This window comes from Pinus tabuliformis, chromosome 5_1, assembly GCF_031772625.1.
Source record: "Pinus tabuliformis cultivar Carrire ecotype Pingquan chromosome 5_1, CPIR1, whole genome shotgun sequence".
Classification (NCBI taxonomy): domain Eukaryota; kingdom Viridiplantae; phylum Streptophyta; class Pinopsida; order Pinales; family Pinaceae; genus Pinus; species Pinus tabuliformis.
In genome coordinates, this window is record NC_142305.1 from 273,255,973 (window position 1) to 273,274,306 (window position 18,334).

Sequence of the window (18,334 nt, forward strand, 5' to 3'; positions counted from 1 at the left end):
AGCCTCTTCGAGGGGGAAACCTCCTTTACATTACACAAATGAACAATTCTTAGATGATACAAATGACAAGACCTCCTTTCTATATATAGGAGTCTAAGGGGTCATAATATAATTAGAGCCGACATAACAATAATAATGTAAGGGCACAATAATAACAATAGGGGACTTCAATGGGGTACAATAATAATGATATGGGGACTACATGGGCACGACAATATAATAAGGGGGTTACACTAATAACAATAAGGGTTACACTAGTAGTATAGGGACCTAACATGCCCCTCTCCTTCAAAAAGTGTTGTCCTCCATACTTGAGTAGTTCTTGATGCTTCTGTATAAATTCTTGTCCTCCCATGTGGAATCTTTAGCGGGTAAGTTCTTCCTCTTGATGAGATACTTTGAAATTGATCTATCTCGTAGCTGTCGATTTCTGAGTTCTGTGATTGCTTCAGGTTCCAATATGATTTTTCCTTCCTTGTCAAATTCTCGCAATAATGTTTGAACTGGGATCTTCTGCAACTTTTGAATGAGTTCCCACTGCTTTGGGCATATGGATATCTGTAAGGCCTGATGTTTGGAGGAACACTTCCTCGAATCAAATGAATAGTATGATCATGATCACAAATAGGTGGGAGGCCTTTAGGAGTCTCAAATACCTTGGAATGATTGTCCAAAATGTTTTGGAGATCTTGAGAAATACATGATTTCGATGTGGGATCCTCTAGTGGGCATAATTGTGCAATTACGCCCCATTGTTCTTTATTTAGAAGTTTTTTCATGCTGTTAGAGGTGATTATATTTCCCAGTTTCCCTTCGATACCCCTCAATTCAACTTCCTTTCCTTCCAAACAAAATTTCAAGAAAAGTTCTTGAAAATTAAAAGTTAGCGTACCCAAATATTGTAGCCATTGGACTCCTAGTAAAACATCCGCACTACCCATTGGAATGGAAAGAATTAGGCTATTCAATACATACTCTCCCATAGATAGCTTGATATTATGGCACTTTCCATAGCAATTTATGGTTCCTCCACTTGAAACCATCACTTGACACTCTGGTGCTGGATATAGGAAGAAATTCAATTCCTTGGCTATATTACAATCAATAAAATTATGGGTACTACCCGAATCAATCAACACTATTACCTTTTTCTTCTTGATATGTTCTTCTATATTAATAGTTTAAGGAGTGATAATTTCTTCCAATGCATTACAAGATATGGTCGGATTCATTTCTTGATGCTTGATGTGATCTTTCACTTCTTGAACAATTTTCCTCTTGATATGTCCTTCTATATTGATAGTTTGATGAGTGGTAATTCCAGCCAATGAATTACAAGATATGGTCGGATTCATTTCTTCTTTCTCGATGCGATCTTTCACTTCTTCAACCTTTTTCTTCTTGATATGTCCTTCTATATTTAGAGTTTGAGAAGTGGTAATTCTTTCCAATGCTTTATAAGATATGGTCGGATTCATTTCTTCTTTCTTTGGGGTGGTTCCTAGTGTATATCCTCTTATTTTGATGTTTCTTGATCATTTTCTTCCTCCTTTTCATAATCTATGTAAAAAATTTCTTCTCAGCACACTTATGACCTCTAATGTATTTGTTATCACAATTGTAACAAAGCCATTTTACTCCTTTTTCTTCCAATTGTTGTGGTTTCAACCTTGTAGGTTCTAGAAGGCTGGGAGAAACAAAACTTCCATCTTTATAGTTGTGATGGGTAGACTTCCTTGTTGCCATAATTTTTCTTTCCACTTTTCTTTCCAACCTGAATGCATTCTCCAATGAATCAAGTTCCCAATACAAACCTCATGTTGAATGATATCCTTTAAAGTTCCTATGGAGACATCAATCCTCTACTTCTCTGGAATATCATTTTCCCTTATATTCAATTTTTGAAAGTCCTCAATGTGCTCTGTCATTGAACACTTTTGTTTTAGATTTATCAATTGGCTAAAGAAGGTGTTTTTCTTTGGATACTCATAATGTGCTATCATTTCCTCCATGAAAATTGACCACGTAACAAGTGGTTTACGAGAACAAAGCCCTTTATACCATAAAAATTGATCTGTTTCTAATTATGAATATGAAATACGTACCTTTTGTAACAGTGGTACACCATGTAGATCAAAACATTTCTCCATCTATACTATCCAATTTATCGGATCCTTGCCCTCAAACTTCCTCATCTCGCTTTTTCTTGATTTTAGGAGCTCGATCTTGAAACAACTGTAACTCTGTACTTTCAGATCTTTAAGTTCTAAAATTTCAGTCTATAATAGCCCTTTGAGTCCTCTTTCTAACTCTGGAAGTCTGAACGCAATTGGATTCCTGAAGAAAGATCTATTTCCAATCTCCTGCAATGACCTAATTATAAACTGGTTCAGTAGAGTGAACTTGTATGACATGCCACGTGTCACTATTTCAACTTTAGGTTCTGACAATTATACTCAAACAAAATACAGTCTGTCCTCTTTCTGGAACTTCTTACGAAATTTCAATCTGATGCTCAGAGTGAACGTTATGACGATTTTCCCAATGTCACCTGTTTAGGATGTAATTTGGGAGTCTTCAACAACCCTAACTTCCTCAGATCATATATCTGACAATATAGCGAGACAAGATCTAGAATTCAGACCCAAGGTTTAGACCTCTTTCCTCTCAAATGGGTTTTGCTTTTAGCTTCTGAAACTTCGTATCGAACAAGTTATAGCAAAACTTCCACGATGACCTATTTTAGATGAAATTATGGAGCTTGCAAAAACCCTAACTTCCTCAGATCATATCTCCGAAAATATAGCGAGACAAGATCTAAAATTTGGAACCAATGTTCAACGAGATTTCTTCTCAAATGGGTTTTCTTTTTTTAGCTTCTAAAACATCGCAGAAAAAAGTTATAGTGAAAATGCCACGATGACCTGTTTGGAGCAGTGAAACCGTAAAATCCAAAGCTCTGATGCCAAATGTTATGAAACCAGCTCACAAAAAGATAGAAAATATAGATCAACGCCTTAGAAATAAGCCTCTTCAAGGGGGAAACCTCCTTTACATTACACAAATGAACAATTCTTAGATGATAGAAATGACAAGACCTCCTTTCTATATATAGGAGTCTAAGGGGTCATAATATAATCAGAGCTGACATAACAATAATAATGTAAGGGCACAACAATAACAATAGTGGGCTTCTATGGAGCACAATAATAACAATATGGGGACTACATGGGCACAACAATATAATAAGGAGGCTATACTAATAACAATAAGGGGTTACACTAGAAGTATAAGGACCTAACAAATAATCTCTCTCGCTCTCTTTAAATATCTAACATGGTATCAGAGCATATACTCGCTTGATTCACTGTAGTGAGGGCCAGGATGATGAGAGAGTCTTGAGTTTTGTCACTTTGTACATAGATTAGGGTTAGTGTGATGTGTGGAGTGTTTATGTGGGTAAATTTTATTTTTGTGTAGAATTGTTCATTGTGTGTTTAAGCTATATTGGGTTTCAGGCTTTGTAAAATACTTGTAAATTGTGTTACATATATAGATCTCTACATTGAGATTCTTGCTGAAGTATTTTCTTGAGCCATTGTGAATCTTTGAAGGAGAAGGTTCCATCAAAGATCATGACTTATGTCAAGAGTCATGGAGTGTTGTTTCTCTACAGTTTATCCGTCCAACTGATAAACATTCACAAGTTTTCCACTCAACTTGCAATCTATAGTTCAAGAGAGGGAAATTTCGGCCATGGTATTGATAGGGACCGAGAAGCCTACACCCAGATGAAAAGGTGTCCATCATGAAAGTTACATTGGGTGTTATTTCTGAAGGAAATGACTATGAAAAATCAATATTCAATTTTGCAATCATTTCCCAGCAAACATAATTCCTTGCGCAACTGCAAACAATTCAAAATTTGAAGGGATTTGTTGTTGTGGTACAAGAATGATTCTTTTAAGCATCGCTATTTCATTTTGATGGAAACCAAAATATCTATTTGATGATCGACAATGAAAAGAGGAGGCATCGATGTGGGAGACCACCATTTTCCTACCAATGTGACATAATAGTCAATCATTCATGTATCACTTCTATAGTGTTGTCGAATGAGGGTTTGATGCATATTTCAGTTTCAAATTTTGCAGCAATATTCAACAAAATTTAGGCATGTGCTACAACCTCCACAGAGCACCTTCTTGGGTCAAGCAAGAAGAATTTTTCTTTTTCATTTTTTTGCAGGAATTTTTTTGGGCCGCGACTTTGCAAATCAGATCTGAAATATTTGGTACAAAATCTACAAAAAAAAAATACCAGATCTGGATTCCTCTCAAAAAATCACCCAATTTCAAAAAAAAAATGGGTCGAATCGGAGTTCGGATGTGGGAGATATCGCTGTTTTAAAATCAGCTATTTTATCATAATTTTTGTGACGGCAGAACTGTTGCAGCACGAATCTGAGATCTCATAGTGTCAAGATAAAGATTTCCATCACATGGGAAGATGCAAAATGGTCCTTCTGCTTCTAAAAACAGGTTATGAAAAATATTCTGAGTTATATTGACTGAGTTATGCCCATTTTAATTCTGGAGCAACATTCGGAGTGGGTTCCCATTGGAGACGTGCCCTCCCACCCTAGGCTATGTAGGCACCTGCTACTTCATCAGCAACCAACATCACAGTTATGGGTCAACCGCATAAAATCCTTGTCATCGAAGTCCATTTTCTAGGCTGCACATTGTCAGAATCACAGTTGGTCACAAGCATTACAGGGTATCTCTATCCTTGGATCTTCGTTTATCAAGGTTTTGGGTTAACCAAATAAAACCCTTATCTTCAGTGGCTCTTCATATTCAACAAAGGCTTTGCAAGAGGGAACTTTACGCAATGGGGACCATTGCTTCTTAAGGAGGGAGGAATGATCCGAATGGAAAATGGCATCAACCCATGGTACTCATCCACCCATATTATTCATTGACCTATGGAATTTACATATGGTATTGTAAATGGCATCTGCCCGTGGTACTGTAAAATCCACCCATTGTATTCATTCACCCATGGAATTTACCCATGGTATTGTAAATGGCATCTGCCCGTGGTATTGTAAAATCCACCCATGGTATTCATTCACCCATAGAATTGACCCATGGTATTGTAACTGAAAAAAAACTATAAGTAACAAGTCACATTTTGTAAAAGGACAGATTGTCTGCCACAATGTAGCTTTTATAGTTCAGAGGCATGTAGCCACACATCTCTTCTCAGAGATAAGCTACCATCACCCTAGATGGTTTATTTCCATTATTATCTTAAATAAAAGTTTCTTTGTGGTTTTTTTTATTGGGCATTCTCCTTATTTTTCTTCTGGCAATACAAGTTTTCAGATCTTGGGGGTCTCTTCCCCCAAGATCCATTTCAATCTTTTAGATCTTGGGGGCCTCCTCCCAATACCTGGATCAGTTGTCAATTCTTCAACATGCAAAAGATCTAAATCTAATCAGTGGTGTCAATTCTTCAACATGAAAAGTATCAAAATCTGATCAGTGGTGAATATCAAGTGGGCAGATCCAACAATGAATTTGAACGAAATATCACAGAGAATTCTTATCATTTTTTGTTGCAGGTTTATTAATGGAAAGCAATGGTGCAAGAGAACCGTGATGGGTATGCTACTCGAAGAAATCGATTCAATGCGTAACTCACCAAAATGGGAAATTTCATCGTTGTTGAATGCTTGGAGGTGCTCAAAGGGTGCAGGAAGAGCTAGGCGTCACAGTTGGAAGAAATATGTATTAGAAGAGTCAAATCTCTCCAACTTGAAATATTTGGAGGCAGATTCTTCCTCTTTATCCTGTATCCCCTTTGCTCCTTCCTCACGTGGTGAAGGGGGTGTGCACAATTGGAGTGTATCACATGCTTGCAAACACACGCGTTTTTTTTTAGATGCCAGTGAGTGGAAACACCCTTGGAATTTGAGCCAAAGAGGTTGTAAATTCTTCCATCCCAAACGTGATTGAGCATGCTCAAGGAGAAGGCTCACAACTACAATAATTTCAAACCATACTGTTGGTGTATCTCAAATTCAGGACGAAGTGGATTTGTTTGTGCTTCTACTGATGGGTGCAATTATAGATTTGCATATCAAAAAGGGCATATGGCAATGGTACGACAATATCTTGTGATAGTAGACTGAAAATGATGCAGTTTCGCTAGAGTGGATGGAGAAATCCAATTTGGTTAACACAGACCTCCAAGCGTTGAATTAAAATGACTAAGGGTTTGGTATATAATGGTATCGTGATTTTATTGTAATTATATGAAATACTAGTTAATGAACAGAAAAACATCTTTCAAGTTCCTTCAAGTTAATGGTTTTTCACGTTCTTCCGTGCCCAGAGAACACATCATTAACTGGTTTATGTGACTTTGTTATACATTGATGAGTCTTGTTATGCTTCGGGCTTCAAGAGCATTCGTTACAGGATATTTTGTGTATGTAAGTGTGTATGTAAAAAGGTCACTTGTATGATGAACTGTTGCATAAGTTTAGTAGATAGACAACTTACCTATATAACTAGAAGTATGTATTTTGATGCATACTACTAGGATGGAATAATGTCCATAAAGATGTTCAGTATCTAGACTATTCTTCAGCGTAGTTAAGAAGCATCAATTGTACACAATTCTTCAACGATGGTCAGAGCTGGTTATGTTTTAAATGGAGGTCAAGTGATAGCACCAAGATGTGGGGGTGAAGAAAGGATGTGAGTGTTGATGAAGACCAGAGAGACAAAGATTATTGTTGTTGTAATATGTGTTTTCAATGTTTTCCATATAAGCATTAAGGGAGGGTATTGGAAGTAATGCTTCCATGTGTTGTCATGATTTGTCATTAAGAGTTCTCAAACGTCAATTTAGAAGTTTAGTTTCCTATGTATGAATTGTATTCATAATCTAGTTGTGTTGAAGTTAGTGATTTATGTCTTATATATTTATAACTATTGTGATAAAAAATGACATTGAAGTGCTTTATTTTGTCGTGTGAATAATCTCTCTCCCTCTCTTTAAATTTCTAAAACATTAAGCATCCACGGGGTTAATTTATTTATTTGTATAATGGTGTTTAGAATTGTTCGCAAAATGATTGGGTCATTTGTTCTCAACACAACATCTATCATCGTTGAAGTTCAAGGCAATCAACACAAGTAATGAATTCAATTTTTCTCTAAACTTGACGAGACTTGGGCTAAGAGAACAATATGAGGGACAGAAAATGCCAGAAAAATATCCCGGGCCTCTACCCAAAAATCGCACTAGGCCATGTCACATTGTAGATTTCGTCATAAAATCTGAACCCATCCCTCATTCCTTTGTTCTTATGGATCTTGGAATTGGAATATTAGTTAAAGTTATTCTTGGCACGTTAATTTATTTGATTGTAAATTTAATTTGATCTTAAAAACCATAGAGAATAAAGATTTAATTGGTCATTTCATATCCTCTTTCCCAATAATATGTTAACGAAATTAAAAATATATATATATATATATATATTTGTCCATGTGAAAAACTTCAGGAAAATAGAAAAAGTTTGCAGTCAAACTGCAACTAATGAAAGGTGAACTGGAAATCGAATACAACATTACCTGCCGTGGCAGGGGTAATAAGACGAAAGTGTCTTCGGATGCTATCCCCTTTTGAAAAAGTGACCAATTTATAATTCCCCAGCACTCTTTAAATTAAGTACTAAAGTGCAGCTGTATCTTTCTGATATGAGATTTGCACTAGGCTACAGAATAAAAAAATTTGCCATCTAATTTACCAGTCAGTCAGGTCCATTCCAAGACCCAATCCCGTCATACATATTACAAAATGGAGAATTTTTCCAAACGAGAGGATTCTCCTGCAATAATTCCTGATTCACCAGGCCGGAGAAAATCATGTCTGTGTCATTGAATGCCTCAGAGAAACCAGAGCAATCCTCAAACGAAAAAAATGTACCTTTGTCATCAATGATGGGCATCTGGATATTGCTATAAAAGTGATCTTGCACATTATTGCAAACAAGGGGAATCTCATGCAATAATCCGTGACTCACCAGGCCGGAAACTACCATGTCAGTGTCATTGAATGCTACAGAATAACCAGAGCTCTCCTCAATCGAAAATTTGGTACTTTCATTTTCCATGATAGCCATCTGGCCATTGCTATATAAGGTATCTTGCTTATTTTCCGTTCCAACTTTTGCACAGGCTACCGCAGACGATGGGCCACTGGGATTTGTCTGCCTCTTCTTCTCTTTTGATATATGGGGAGGCTTCCCTGTGAGTTTCTGAACCAGAGACCGAAAATTTTGTGGGTCAGTTATGATAGTCTCGGGTTCATAAACGTACACAACACGAATCGTGGGAGTGGTCATAATCTTGCGCTTCGAATCTGTGCTTGATGTTCTTCCTTCGTCTTTGGCAGCAGAACAAGACTTGGAAATGACATGGGGACTTTTACTGGCAGCCACCATCGCAGATTCTGATCTAGCCTTGGCTGCAACTTCATTCATCTTGGACTTTTTCATAACAACTCCTACAAATACTTTCCCCCTTTATCAAAGCCTAACAGATTCCCTCGAAAGTGAGGGCCAACTGCAGTTCTGATAATAAATTGTCCAGGTAGTCTCAACGTTAAATCTGACAGACAGGATGGTTTCCAACCACATGAATTGAATCTCTGAACCGAGAATTGCATGTAAGGATATCAAATGCTATTCATCTTTTGCTGTCCAAAAAATTATTTTAATATTTCAAAACCCGTCTTCACAACTGACGATTAAAAATGAGAACTGAGTATCCGACCGTGTTGCAGCCCTGACAGGCTTTGATTTTAAGGGTAACTATCTCAAAATCCAATACCGAGAATGGGATCGCTTTGAGAGATTTAAGCATTTTTATAAAAGCTGCTCGAGTACTGAATTCTAATCGCTTCCTGCGGGGAATTGTTCCACATAAACAAAGCAACTTGAGTACTGAATTCTGATCACTTCCAGCAGAGAATTGTTCTACGGGAACATCCAAAACCCAAAATGAAACAGGTTGACTTTCGCCGTGTGTGGAAATCTTTTAGGCGTGGTCGTATTCTTCTTTTTCGGTCGTTTTGTTTTTGGTTTTTGTCGATATCCGGTAGTGAGGTATGTGTTTTGAATGGACTCGTTTAATAAATAGATGGAAAAGGTGTTTTTGAATAGGGTAGTTTAATTAATAGATGATTTTTTTATTTTTATTTTAAATTGATTAATTTTGTCAAAGATTTTTATAGATTGAGGTTAGGTTTAGGTTTTTTTTTTTTTTTTTTTTTATTTAAGCATGTGTTTTGGATGGAGCAATTTAATTAATAGATGAAATGGTCTTTTTTGAAAAAAAAAATTGACTAATTCTATCTTTAAAAATCATAAATTTAAGTAATTTAATCTTAAATAAAATCAAATAACATAAAAATTCATCAAATAATAAATATCTTTATATATTAAAAATACAGTTAAAAAATAAAAATCATTTTTTACTTGATAAAATTTATATAAACATTTCATATAAACTACTCCATTTTTAATAGTTAAACAGTGTTTTGGTTACGGTAATTTTGTATTATAACTTTTATAGAGTTTGGAGTTTATTAGAAATGAAAATCATGCTTTAGTTACTATAATTCTATATTATAGATTTTATAGAGTTTGGAGTTTGTTCGTAAGGAAGAAATTAGATTTTAAGAGAATTATAGATTTTATAGAGTTGAGTTTGGAGTTTGTTCAAAAAGGAAGAAATTAGATTTTAAGAGAATTATAGATTTTATAGATTTTGGAATTTGTTCAAAAGGAAGAAATTAGATTTTAAGAGAATTATAGATTTTATAGAGTTTAGAGTTTGTTCGAAACGAGGAAATTAGATTTTAAGATACCTTAAAAATATTTAGCGTGAATCAGCGAGTTAGATTATGTTTTTCTATGTTTTTTATATTACGATGCATGTCGAAGTTTGTTTTCTAAATAAACCATTTCTTCTAGAAACTAAAAGTATTAAGTGATTTAGTGGGAATGATAAAAAAAATTGGGTAATATTGTCTTTATTCTATGTTGTATGAGTTTCTGGAACGTGGGAACATTGGGAGCTTGGCTATGGGTGTTAAGAACAGCTAGAAGTTTCCCAAAATTTACAGGAAAGTAATATTATGGTCATATGGGGGCACGTGCTAAGGGGTTAAGGCTAACCACTCGTGCTCATCGGCCGACCCCTAACAAATTAAATAAGGGTCATATGAAACCTTGTGCAACCTAGGGCAAGTTCTATACATTTTCTCTGAGGGCTTTATTCCATTCCCTTGTGGATTTGGTTATATTGCAGGCCATAGACATTGGGGATGGGCCCCGCTCCAAGTCCCAGGGCAGACCCCCATCCAATGTCATGCTCTCGATTATATGGGGGGTCATGTGACCCAGATTGGCTCCCTAGGGACTAGCCCCCATTCCACTCCGCTGCCAGTTCTTCGATGTTGTGTTTGCGTTAGGGTTATGACCACAGGGATAGGGCTAAGACCCGAGCCCTTGGCTCCTCCACCATTCATGTAGTGTGGGGTGTGGCCATGGACCTGGGCTTAGCCCTAGCCCCCTTCCCCAATAGCGTTGGCATTGAAATTTAAATATAACCTTGAACCCTTGTTGGTTAAGTAACATTGTTGTGGCATGGTGGTTGAGACTTATGGTTTCTTCGTAGAGGTATGTGGTTCAATTCGCATGGGGTGCATCGGCCATCAACAAAATTTTAAAATGCCAATAAGAGGCCACGTGGAGACCAATAGTTGGCCCACATGGCTCTCCTTCATAGGACCAAGTTAAGTAACCTTAAACCAATGGAAATCCACCATTCACGACCCAATAAAAAAGAGACACTTGTCAACAAACAAATGGCCCATAAAATACATAGTTAAATGCCAAGTCACTTTCCTAGTCAGCATAAGTATTATTGACCGCACGTACTTGCAACCCAATTACAAAAAATTTAGTTGTTTGTTAATTTGATTAGAATGTGGTATCATGAGAATATGATATCGGTTTTGAGTTAAACGAGTTCCATTGGATTCAGGGCAAGTCAACCTTTGCACTGGTGAAGGTTTTAATCACTTTGAACAATGAACACTTTGAATTTTGAGCACTAAATTGATCCCTTGGATCACTCCTCCCCATTAGAAGCTTTTGGACCTCCAAAAGATCATTTTTAGACAACAAATAGATGAGGGTACAGTTCCCTCACCCTTCCAATTTCAACCCATCTACCCTTGTTTGTTTTTGTCACTTTGAGCTCCTCATGAGGGTACTTCACTCTTGAAGTCTTTGTCTTTGTGTCAAAGATAATATCTTGCTGCAATTTTTCAAGATATTCAGAAAATAAAACTGCCCTTGAAAGAATTTGAACATTCCTTCCTCAATCTTCAATCAAAGAAGACTTATTCAATTTCAAATTCACTTCACCTTGAACATTGTAGTCATAACGATGCTTAGCACGCCTAGCCTTGCACTTAGCTTGAATCTTTACCCAATGCAGTCGACATCCCCATGCACCATCCCTCTTTAAGGCTAGAACATTATGAAATGCACATGAAGATATTTTAGAACCAATGTCCTCTTTTCAAAATAGCTTTTGCATCTACCTTTTCACCCCTGCATTCTTTAACACTGGAATCTTGTTCACACCAATGTTAAACAATGATTCATCCTACTGCAATTGCAATTCATATTGTTTTCCTCTTTTAGGATGAAACATGTCAGATTGTTGAAACATCTTATCACATGGATTAGTAGCCTCAATGAAATCATATTTCAAACTTGACTCCTATCCTTGAGAGGCTTCAGATTCATCCGCATCCTTATGTTTAATCATCAACAATCTAAAATTCTGACAAGCATTTAAACCTCTTCATTTGCCATCATTCATAAGAGATAAATTGAACTTCTTGCTATGTTCTCTAACAATTTACTCAATCCCATATTTAAACAAGTGATACTTGTTCTCATGGTGATGAAAGATGACTTCCTACCATATAAGTATATGGTTCCCAAAAGAATACCACAAATGTCAAGTGGTACCACATCAAGTTCTACCTCATTAATAAATTTACAGTGATGGAAAATGTAAGTATGAATTTTGTTTTTTCACTTGCCTTTAAACTTCTCTTTTCCTTTTTCTCCATAATTGAATGACGTCTCACTAGTTTCTTGAAAAACATTTTTTCCTCTTGCCTCTAAATGAGTTTCTTGTACACAAACTTCATCTAGTTTTGCAGGGTTAAACATGAGACCGGTGTGTCTCAAGTAACTACGTAATCCTCCAATCTATTTGAGAAAAGTATCTTGAGAGGAAAAATATATACCCAAAATCAAATCTCTTTTCCTAAATTCTTGAGCATAGCTTTGCACATTTTGACCTTTAGTTTTCTTAAAGTTTTGCTAATCCATGATAGGTTTTTGGATGTTAACTAATGGATAAAACTGCCTTCTTATTGCAACAACAAAATCATTCGAAGAGGATTAAACCTTACCATGTTTCTTCATGTCCTTTTGCATTTTGGCTTCCCACCAAATAATTTTTTCATCTTCCAATCTAAGAGAAGTAAGCTTAATTTTGGTCTCATCATCCTTGATACTTTGTATCTTGGAATACACTTAAATCTGATGAATCCAATTATCTAATTTCTCTGCATTTACCTCTCCATCATACATAAGAAATTCAAACTTTATATCAAGCTTAAGCAAAGGAGTTTTACCATGTCCTTTTAGAGAATTTGGAGGTGTTTTTGAAAGGGTTGAAGAAGTAAAAGAATATGAGGATGAAGATGAGGATGAGGATGGAGGTTAAGGTGGTGGTTTGTCACCATTCCCTCCATTCCTGTTTGGAGGATTGTCTCCTTTTCCTCCACCTCTTTTTGTAGGTTTTGAGCTCTTTTTGTACAACCATGAATTCCTCTCTTGATAAAGAACCTTTACCATTAAAACCATCTCAAAGAAAAAATTTATGAAAGTTCTTTTATCCTCAGACATCCCTTCAAGACCTTCTTCATGCGCCATAACTATTGAAACTTGAGGTGTGTTTCTTCTCCTTCAAACACTTTGAGATCTTGGCTCCAAAAGTTATTATTTTCCCATTTTAAGCTTCAACCTTGTAAGAATTAGAAAAACACTTGCAAACAAAAGCAAACCTTCACAATTACCCGATTCTCTGATACCGAAATGATTTGTTTACGAAAATTGAAGGTGATATACAAATTGCAAGTGAAAATTCTTATGTATTTTGGGTAATGGATCAAGTTACAAAACACATAAACTAATCATTTTTAAATTTAGTTAACAACGAAAACAGAGACAAAGTATTATATCAGAAAAAAATAAAAGTAAACATGATAAAGGAGTTCAACCCTCTCCTGAGCTACATCTTCTGGTCCAGCTTCTAATGAAGGGCCTCTTTCATTAAGTGATAACATTTGTGTTTTCCTAACTTTTCAATGCTCAGAATGAAAAATAAGCACCTCTAACGGATCCACAACTATCAAAAACCTCTATCTAGGTTCTTTTTGCACCTCATTTGGCCAAAAACTAAGAAAGCTATGCATGTTACAAGTTTTACCCAATTTCCATAGCTAGTCATCTTACGGTTCGACCCAAATCTGGCTGGAGCACCCCAAACCGGGCTGGGCGCAAACTTGGCCTACAATCTCACCTGAAGAGAGAAATTTTCAAGAAGTTAACTTGTCCACTAACACCCAGTTTCTGAAAAATGTGGTCGTATGGGGGCACGTACCCAAGGGATGGGGCTAATTGCCCGCCCCCATCGGATGACGCCCAATGAATTAAGGGTCATATGATGATATGAAACACCGCAAAACTTGAAGCTGGTGTTATAAATTCATTTTGAGGGATTTAATCCATTCTCCAATGGACTTGGTCATATTTGGGCCATAGACCTTGGGGCGAGCCCCCACTCTACGTCCTAGGGTTTGGTCCCCATCCAATGTCACATTCTCAGTTATATGGAGGTTCGGGTGACCCAATCTGGATCACTAGGGGATGGACCACGTGGTTATGGATAAGCCCCGAGCCCTTAGCTCCTCCATTAGTCATGTGGTGTGGGGTCTCGCCATCGGCTAGGGCTTAGCCTGAGGCCCCTTCCCTGAATAGCGGTGGCATTGAAATTTAAATATAACCTTGAACCCTTGTCGATTATGTAACATTGTTGTGGAATATAACCTTGAACCCTCGTATATTAGGTAACATTGTTGTGGCGCATTGGTTGAGACTTGTGGCTTATTGCTAGAGATATGTGGTTCTATTCTCATGGGGTGCTTCATCCCTAAACAAACTTTTATAATGCCAAGAGGAGGCCACATGGGAGCTAACAAATGGCCCATGTGGCTCTCCCTAATAGGACCAAGTCAATGAACCTTAAACCAAGGGATATCCACCATTCATGAGACAATAAAAAGAGACACTTGTCAAAAATCCATTGGCCTATAAAATACACAGTCAACTGCCTAGTCACTTGCCTAGTTAGTGTATGGACTATTGATTGGGCGTACCTACAACCCGTTTAAAAATTTTGCTATTTGGAAATTCGATCATAATGTGATATCGAGAGCATATGATATGAATTTTGAGTGAAACGAGTTGCGTTGGATTCAAGGAAATGAGTTCTTCACACTGGTAGAAGTTTCGATCAGTTTTGAACATTTTGAATTTTGAGCACTAAACTGATCCCTTGGATCACCTAGTGGAGGTGGAGATTCCAAGGCAGTGTAACATCAATTGTAGGCTAGTACTGAGTGTACATGTGTTTCTTTATATAAGATCATTAGCCTAATGAATTGTGGAATTCAATTTGAGGAATTTTCTAAATAATAGGGGCCTAATTCCTCAAGGAACAACACAAGGAAATAGGGTTTCAAGCAGAGGCGGAAATTGACTAAGTTAGGGTCAAAGGTTCTCAATGAGCAGAGAGATAACTTATTCACTTATAAGGTGTGCTCGGTTGAGAAAATCAATTGTAATACATCTATATTCATCAGATTAATGCAAGAAGACGTTGGGGTTTTTAGCAGTTTTCCTTCCCCATGAAAAATATTGTGTGCATATGTGTTATTTCTTATTGCCTGTTTAAATATTTGTTTTTTAAATTGTTAAATAATTTTCGCAGAGTGGTAGAGTACGTTTGTGTCTTGTGATTTTTATTAAAACTTCATGAGAAGTTGCAAATATATAGCCTAAATTTTACATGGTATCAGAGTTGGATTCACATTAGAGCATGGAATTCAAAGTTGTTTCTCAAAGGTTAGAATTTGAAGATCAATATCGTAAGATTTATTCTGAGATGAGAAGATGGACTAAGGCTAGAGTATGACTTGCAAGGCACCTAAAGGTTTGTGTTACACAAAAATATCATCACCATGATTATTTGCAGTCAGTATGGGTCTATCATCACTTGTACTGTCCTCCTAAGCAAGTCTCAGACCTCAGCTCTTCAAGCCAAGCTTTGAAAATGAGAGAAAGACATTGAAAATCAATAAAACTCTGGTTCCGCACTTTCTCTCACTATTGCCTGCGGTCTCGCACCTTCTGTTAACAAAAACTGCGGACCTGCCCGCTCTATCCCTAAAGGTGTGGGTGCGGACCCCTGTGAAAGTCAAAAAGGCGCAAGTTTATTCTAAAAAATTCGCTTTGGGTTAATTCTAGATGATTCTAGAAGGAATTTTGATGTGGATTGGCCGCTCTTAGGTGGTTCATGTATCTCAAAAGAGAAGGAGCTAATCCTTTGATGAGAGGAGCTATCCCTTTGAAGGAGGGCTTTATCCCTTTGAAGGAGGACCTAGTAACTTCCCTCCATTGCACTATAAATTCAGGCATTAGGCTGGTTGCTAGAGAGGTTAGAAGCTGAACATTTTTTAGGGTAAATGCTGGTGAAATTAAGACTTCCTATTTGAGCTTAAGAGGAGAGATCACATATCTTTTTGGCTTCATTGGGAAGAGAGTGAAACTTGTCAAAGTAGAGGAGACTTCTTGCTGGACCCTGGGAGGAGCTTGTACAGCGTCAAGGCACAGGTTGTAAAGTTCTTCTTGATTTGAATTAATACAATCAAACTCGTTTTTCTCAACAAATTGTCTCATGTCATTTGTTTCATGAATTCCTTGACTTTCATGTTAAATATTTTTTATGATATTGGCTTTTTAGGTGCTATTTAATTTGTTTGCCTTGTTTGTGTTCGCAGATTCGTGACAAAGGAACTCATTTGGATCAAAGGGGTGAAGGCATCCACAAACTTGCGTTGCACCTAAGGTAGGCCTAAAACACTTGTTTACCTTTGTTTATAAAAGCATTTTAGAGAAATATAGTGTCTGATTGGTTTTCTTGTCATTAGGTCTTCTTTAGATTCTAGGAAGGTCTATCTTGTCTGCAAGATCGACTTATTCTGTGTGACAAAATGGAAACTCTGCTGGGGAATTGATTTTTTCCTTGTTTTTACTTTGACCTGAGAAACTGTGTTTTTTTTTTTCTGTTTTTGGCTTGTTGTGTGTGGAATTGGGTAGAGTTTCTAGATCCAGGGTTATTTTTCGTTTTTCATAGCTTTGGGAGAGGACCGCACCCTAGCCTTTTGACACAGTGCGTACTTATTCGCACTTTTGCTTTTAGCACAGAGCGGTACCGCACCTGTGTTAACTGTGGGCCTATGGACCCTGTCAAAATTTTGAAAAACCTAAAGTTTCCTCTGTTAGTCAGCTTAGTTTTTGTTTAGAAGTTATTATCCACTGCCCAGACCTGCATTTAACCTGTCAGAAGCTTTCCTTAGGTTGATTTCATTAGTGTTAGGGTTTTAGGTGAAATTCCTAGGAGTTTTGCTTGTTGGGTTTGTTTTTCGTTTTGGTCTTGTAGTAGCTCTGAGCTTAGAAGTTGTAGGGACCTTAGATCACCTTGGTGTCTACCAGCCTTCTTATGAGTCTGACCATTTATGAAACTACCCTTGTTGAGGAATCCGCTTTGTGATTTCTCTTTACAAAACTTCGAAAAGCTTGTGTTTAAAAGTTTGGATTTTCATTTTTAAAAAGAAAACAAAATTGGTTGTTTTTGACTGATTTGTGATTCTGCATAAATTGTTCCTTAGCTTATATCTAGCTAAGTAAAACATCCTTAAAAATACATCTTGTACGCTTTGACTTCAAATAGGTTTTTATAGTTTATAGATCTCAAAGTTAGTTGTTTGCATAGTTTTGAGTGTTTTATATAAAATTAAAAAAAATCTCTTTGGAAAAAGTTTGTTTTTTGTAGTGGTTGAGTGCTTTGAAAAGAAAAGGGAATTTTTTGTGAAATAACTAGTTGTCTCGTTTTGAGTGCATTGGAACGGACAAAAGCTCTTCTTTTAATTTGTGTGTTAAGAAAGATTTGTGTTTACAAAGTATTTTGCATTCTCAAACTCTTTCCTAGCTAGAAGTTCATCGAAGAGAAAAGATTGTTTAAATCATCTTAGGTGCATTTTTAGTGATTTTGAGTCAAGTCTTCATACCACGAGTTTCATCTCCGCACCTTTTGACTTAAACAAAAACCAATAAAAATAACACTTAAAGTAAAATTCATCTAGCAACATCTTTATTTCTATGGCTCTGATACACCAACTTAGCTTAGGTTAGTGTCTTGGAGTAGGAGAGTAATTAACTCTCCAAGATAGTAAAAACAAACAAGTAGCTGTATCTTGTGGTAGGGAAGAAATCGAATTGTTGCATTTATGCTCTGGGAAAGCTCCTCTTAAAGGAGAAGCACGAGATCGTGTCTGAACCAGTGTGGGAATCAATCCTTCCTCATTGGGAACGACGCCAGATATTCATGTATTAAAAACGGTAAACCCAGGATTAACCATTGTCGAGGAGCCTGGGGTCACTTGTTGGTAAACCTTGGATTATGTCAAGGAGCCTTCAAGGGGATTGAGCTTGCTACTCTGCCCTTGCGTGCGTATCGGATTGTAGACTATTCCCCCAGGTATATTTGTTTCAGTTGGTAACCTTAGTGCCCATATTCTTTAGGATTCTTCCTGAGGTGACAGTAGTGGGAAGATCCCACTGTACCTGGAGCAGACGTCGGCTAGACTCACATGGATTTTCTGGGGGGTTCTCTTCACTTGTGACGGTTAAGTGGAGGAACTTGTCCCAATCTATTCATTAAGAAGGTTGCCGGGGTAACTGTTCCAACCTCCATTTCTGTATTGAACTCTGCGACGTTGTATTTCATCACCAACTAGTGTTTTCAGTACGGAA